We start from the raw sequence: 6,159 nt of genomic DNA on the forward strand, positions 1-6,159 counted from the left end.
ATAGAAGGGTTCCATAAGTGGGGACTCGTCCAGGATGTCTTTTGCTGGGTAGTACCCCTCACAAGCACATATATATAACATGGTAAGAAGCCCAGTTCTGTTGTTGCAGGATAAGTTAGAGTTTACGCCATGGCTGGCTGTGTGCTAGAAGACTGGTGTGAGGAGTTGAGTGCCGATCCTCGGAACTGTATATGAGTATTGGGGATACCTGAGGGTACGGAAGATGGCCCAATTGAGGCCCTTCTAACAAAAGCCATTGATTCTCTAACGAGGTGTCACATACAGGGGCGTAGACCTCAAGTAGAGGACAAAGCCTTTGTGGTGCTGTGTGAACTGCCAGTGGCTGTGGACTCTTTGCAGATCCCAAGTGAGAGAGACTCCCATTGGCACACTGAAAGTTGTGATCAGCAAGGCCTTTGCAAGGGGCCCTGCCTCACGTGCCGGGGTTGAGGAGAAGGTTATCGCCTTCTTGGCACGGGAAGGAAAGACTATGGCAGATGTGTTGAGTTTACTGAGTGCCGAACCATCGGCCCCTGGCTCTTCAATGGCTCTACGGTGTCAGCTCGCTGCAGCCAGGGGGCGGGCTGCATGCAGATTAGGTGTTTTAATTAGGTGTTTCTAGTTTTAAAGCTGAATTATGAGGTGGGAGAGGTTTTGCTTTGAGCAGCTAGAAAGGAGCTGCAGGATGAAGAAAGTAGGTGTACTTGCCGATCTGTGAAAATCTTGTTGCAATGCTCACGTGTGATCCATTGGGCTGAGTCACTGTGATGTTTAAAAGTGTCCAGATGGGTGGGCTGTGTAAAATTTTCACAAAAGTGTATCGCATCTCGGCCTCTTGTGGGCTCAAATCAAGCGTAGTATGGCTAGTATGGCTGTCACTCGGAAGGGAACTACAAAGGTGAGGATCTGTAAAAGCACATCTGCAAGAACAAGAAGATTCTGCGGTGCGGTATCCAATAACACCAGCATGAGAACTTCAATGATCAACGCCAGCAGTATTGGGAGCTGTGGTCGTGATTTTCTATCTCCAGGGTTGCTGTGTGATGGAGATCTTCAAGGGACAGAACCTGGAGACTCGGAAACTACTGTCTCTGCGAAGACGACTCTCGTGGAACACATTTTGCTGGACCAGGGCTGTTCTGCTTCCCTGCCGAAGATCCCAGTTGCTGCTCCAGACTCTCCTGCTTCAGACAGGATGGCAGCCAGAGGATCCCCTTGGGATGCAGATGCTGCCTGTTCTGCTGCTGCTCCTTTGGCTTCTCATCCGGACCCATGAGCTGCCCTGTGCCTCGCTGTCCCCAGAGGAGGGATCCCTGAGAAATCTCCTGGGCTGGACTTGCCTCCTCTCTGTTCCACGTCGCCTCTGGACCGAGAAACTGCTCCAAGCTCTGTTACCCCAGGAGGACGGGCCACGGCAGTACCTCCTCCATCGGCTGGGTCTCCTGCTTGCCGTCCTACTGCCCGCTTGGCTGCACTCCTGGATCCGGAGGCTGTTCTGCGCCCTGCTACCTCAGGAGAATCAGTTGTGAAGGGACCCCTCCCGTCAGACCTACCTCCTGTCTGTTGCCCTGTCACCACTCCAACAACAACGACCCTGGACCTGGGAGCTGCTCTGTGCCCTGCTAACCTGGGAGGAGCAATTGCTTCGCAATCTTCATCGCCAGACCTGGCGCCAGCGCCCACTGGCCCTTGCAGCGCCGCCCCAGTAGCACAGCAGGTCACTGGTCCGGAGCCTCTGTATCTCGACTTCCCTATCCCGGATCACACCCTCCTCTGCCCGGACTGCTTCCCCTTCCGTGGAGTGCGGACACTGGGGGCCCTCAGCAAGCACGTGCGAGCGGCGCACAAGAAGAGGATCGCCTTCCGTTGCGGCTCCTGCCACGAGCTATTTGATACACAGAAGCAGTGTAAGCGGCACCTGCTCACCACCTGCCGAGGCCATAGTGCTCGTGTGCCCCCCACGGTTCCGATTCGTCTGGTGCCGACAACAACTCTTCCAAAGGAGCACCTGCGGCAAGCTGGAGCCGTCCTCCAGTCAGACCTGAGCTCCTCCACTGTGCGACCCGTCGCTTCCATCCCGCTATCCGGTTCCTCCACCAACGTCCCAGAGGTACGGGCTGCCCCTGTGTGCTCCAGCCAGGCGGTGGGATCTAGTTCCTCGCTCCCTGCTGCTACACTGGGAACCAGCCCGCCCTCGGGGATTCCCATCCTCGCCTCCGCTGGCCAGCGTGCACCTCCATCGCTGATTGTCCAGAACCTCTCCGACCGCTTGGACCAGCTCCTTTCCCATGTCCGGAAGACAACTGGTTCATGCAGGATCAGTGCTTCTTCGCGGGTGACCGAGCCTCGACCGTCCACTGGCAGACCCAGCCTCCCTCCGCAGACCGCTGGTCAGAGGTTGTTGGCTGCCCCGCACGACTCTTCCCCGTGCCCCTCCTCAGCCTCCACTGGGATATCCGCAAGATCTCGCAACGCTGCTAAGAACTGCTCCTCTCGGGTCCTTTCCCGGCCGGACCCCTCCCAGAGGAAGTCCAATAACCACCCCAGGACTCTTGGTGTATCTGAGGGTCTGAGTTCTGGCCTTAGATCCCCTGATGCTGCAGCCTCACCACTGGAGCCCGCCGCTGCAGCGCCCAGCCAAGCTGCCTGCACCTCCGCGAGTCCCCCGCCTGCCATGCCTGAACCCGAGCCCACGTCTCTTCCAGAGCGTACGCGCACCCGCAAGCGGTCTGCCACGGCGTGGCAACTTCTTTGGCTACAGGAGTTGGCAGCTGTCCATACCTATGAGGACCTAGTAATTATCACAGAGCGCCTGACACAAGACCTCTCCGCAGGCATAGCGGACGGCCGCAAGCGCCACCAGGAGGTTGCCCGTCATCCACACCAGCCCATGACCCCTAGACTGGCCCCTGGCGGCAGGGCTGGCAGACGAGGAGACGCCGGCCGCCAGGACGACCCGGTCACTGCCACTCGCCTGCAAGGCCTCTATCGCTCTGACCGTCGGAGGGCTATGAGGGAGATCCTGGAGGGAGCCCCGATGCACTGCTCCGTCCCTGCAGAGGAGCTCCACTCCTACTTCTCGGCCGTCTTCGAAGGGGGGGCCTCCCCGTGACCAGCCAAGGCCAGACTGCCTCCCCCAGCTGCCGAGGATCCACGCCGATAACGCCCTGGAAGTGGATTTCACGCCCCATGAGGTGCTGGCTAGACTGCAACGGACTGCAAATACGGCCCCGGGAAAGGATGGCATCCGCTATTCCCGCCTTAAACAACGTGATCCCGGATGCCTGGTCCTTGCTGCCCTTTTTACCGCCTGCAAGAAGTTGCGGCGTATCCCGGAGGCCTGGAAGCGGTCAATGACCGTCCTCCTTTACAAGAGGGGCGACCGCGATGACCCTGGCAATTGGAGGCCCATCACGCTAAGCAGCGCCCTTTACAAACTATATGCCAGCTGCTTAGCCGCCAGGGTTACGGATTGGGCAGTTGGTGGCGGTGCTCTCAGCTCCGCGCAGAAGGGCTTCCTTTCTTGTGAGGGCTGTTACGAGCATAACTTTTTGCTCCAGGCGGCCATTGCGGAGACGAGGAGATCCCGGGGCCAGTGTGCCGTGGCCTGGCTGCACTTGGCTAATGCCTTTGGCTCCGTTCCTCATCAGCACATTTTCGATGTTCTCGCAGAGTTTGGGATCCCAGACAGCTTCCTGATCATCCTCCGTGATCTTTATAAGGACTGTGTTACAACCATCCTCGCGGCTACCGGAGAGGCCGCCCCCATCCACATCTATCGGGGCGTCAAGCAGGGTTGTCCTCTCAGCCCGATTATTTTTAACTTGGCCATGGAGCCGCTTTTGCGGGCCATCTCCAGCGGTGGGGACGGGCTGGACCTTTTCGGCGTCCGGGTCGACGTGCTGGCGTACGCAGAGGACCTGGTCCTGATTGCTGACAGCGATGAGGCTCTCCAGCGAGTGCTCCACGTCGCCGGTCTGGCTGCCAAGTGGATGGGTTTGCGCTTCAATGCAAAAAAATGCGCCTCCCTCCATGTCGACGGCAGCCTGAAGACACTCGCTAGGCCCACCGTGTTCTCTGTACAGGGCCAGCCCATGATCCCCCTGGAGGAGGGCCAGTTTTACCAACACCTGGGCACGCCGACGGGGGTCCGGATCCAGGGCACGCCTGAGGGCATCATCTGCGGGATTTTGAAGGACGCCGAACGCCTCCATGATTCCCTCCTCACACCAGGGCAGAAGATCGATGCACTCAATACATTCCTCATCCCACGCATCTGCTTTACCCTCCATGGCTCTGCGGTTGCCAAGGTCCCCTTGAATAAAGCAGACAAGACCATCCGTCACCTGGCCCGGAAGTGGATGTATCTCCCTGTAACACGTCCCACGACGCCCAGCCCCTTGGTCTAGGGCGGGCGGCAACAAACAAAAAGGGGGTTAGGGCACCAGCCCGTACTCAGTTCGGGCAGTTAGCTGCTCACCGCTACCACCATACGGGCCCCCAGCCCTCCGTCTAGGGCGGGGCAGCAGTTCAGAAGAGTTGTATAGTTCTGGGCCCAGCCCTCAGTCCAGGGCAGGGCAGCAGTCCCACGTAATAATACAGTTCTGGGCCCGGCCCTCAGTCCAGTGCAGGGCAGCAGTTCACAAGAGTTAAGCACCAGCCCAGCCCTCAGTTTGGGGCGGGGCAGCAACACAAGGGTTACAGACAGGCTCAGCGGGGGCTGAGCCTGTCAGGGAGGGGGTAGGGGGTCGCAGGCCCTCCCACTCCACTGCGACCCGGCCCAGGGGGTCGCTCACATGCAACCCCGGCAGTGGGGATCCAGACAGCAACACACTGCCATTGGTTCCCGAGCGACGTTCCCCGGGCCTCTTCCTACCTCACCCTCTGTTGGCAGCAGGTCCCAGTCCATCTGCTCGAGGGGTCCTCCTAGGTCCGTCTCCTCCGGGTCATCCACCTTTGGGGGCTCCGGCCAATCGTCCATAACAACGTTGTTAGGGTAGTCAGGCGGCAGCAATACAGGAGGCACAGGGCAGTCCTGGGTCTGAGCGCTGTAAGGGTCCCCCGGGGCTCTGGGGCAGCTGCTCCCGGGGCCTCTTCCAAGGCAGGGGGTCTCCGGCCGCAGGAAGGTCCTGGTAGATCCGGGTAGTCTCCTTGGGGCATACGGACCCGGGATTGCGTGGAGCCTCTGGAGGCCTGTTTCTCTGGCCTGGCCAGGCAGCCACAGGCCCTCTCCCTTCGGCCCAAGGAGCTCCTACAGGCCCGTCCTCCCTGCCCAGAGGCCCAGCCCCGGATGGTTCCTGAGTCCCGCCTTTGGCTCTTCTAGCCCTTGGCCCCACCCCCTGAGGGGAGGGCCTCTGATCTCCTGACTCTGGCCCCACCCACCAGGGCCTCTGCAGAGCTTCCCCGGCCTCCGGGTCTGCAGGAGGCCAGCTGCAGGTGCTCCTGCAGGGCTGCTGCTGCTGCCACCGCCGCCGCCGTGGGACCCTCTCCCACGGCTGGAAGGCGAGCATCTGGGGGCTGGCGGGCCTTGGCTGGCTGAAGCCCCCACAGGGCTGCCTTCCCCCCCCCCCCCCCCTTTCTGGGGTCAGCCTCCCTCCTGCCTCGGGCAGGCAGGGTCTATCTTCTCCCCCCAACCCTCACCCAGTCCTTTTAGGAACTGCTGAGTGGGTGGAGGGTGGGGGCCTCTTGCCCCCTGCCCTACAGCAGGGGGCCCCCCCCCCCCTTCTTCCATCTTTTGGGGGAGACACTGCTGGCCCCCATTTGGGCCCACCTTCCATCCAGCAGCTGCTGCATCCTCACCACCTGGAGAAGGTAGGGGGCTCTCTCAAAGCGGCGGTTGGGCTCCCTCCACACAGCCTCCTGTGGAGTGGCTTGGGGAGGGGTGAGCTTGGGCAGGGCCCCTCTCCACCGGGGCTCCGGGGGGAGCTGCATAGCCAGGGGTGGGGTGTTAGGGCGTGGCCCCTGCCCCACCCCTGCAGCCACCCCCCCCTCCTACTGCCCCCCCCACACCCAGCTGCCGCTGGGGCCCCCTCCACCTGGGCCCCTCCAATCAGCTGCCCCTGCCTTCTCCCCTGCCATCTCGAGGCTCTGCAGCAGCAGCTGCTACGGGCCCACCCCTCAGGCGCACGTGGGCACACCCCTCCCCCCATTAACCCCGCC

Source organism: Carettochelys insculpta, chromosome 22 (assembly GCF_033958435.1).
Source record: "Carettochelys insculpta isolate YL-2023 chromosome 22, ASM3395843v1, whole genome shotgun sequence".
Lineage (NCBI taxonomy): Eukaryota > Metazoa > Chordata > Testudines > Carettochelyidae > Carettochelys > Carettochelys insculpta.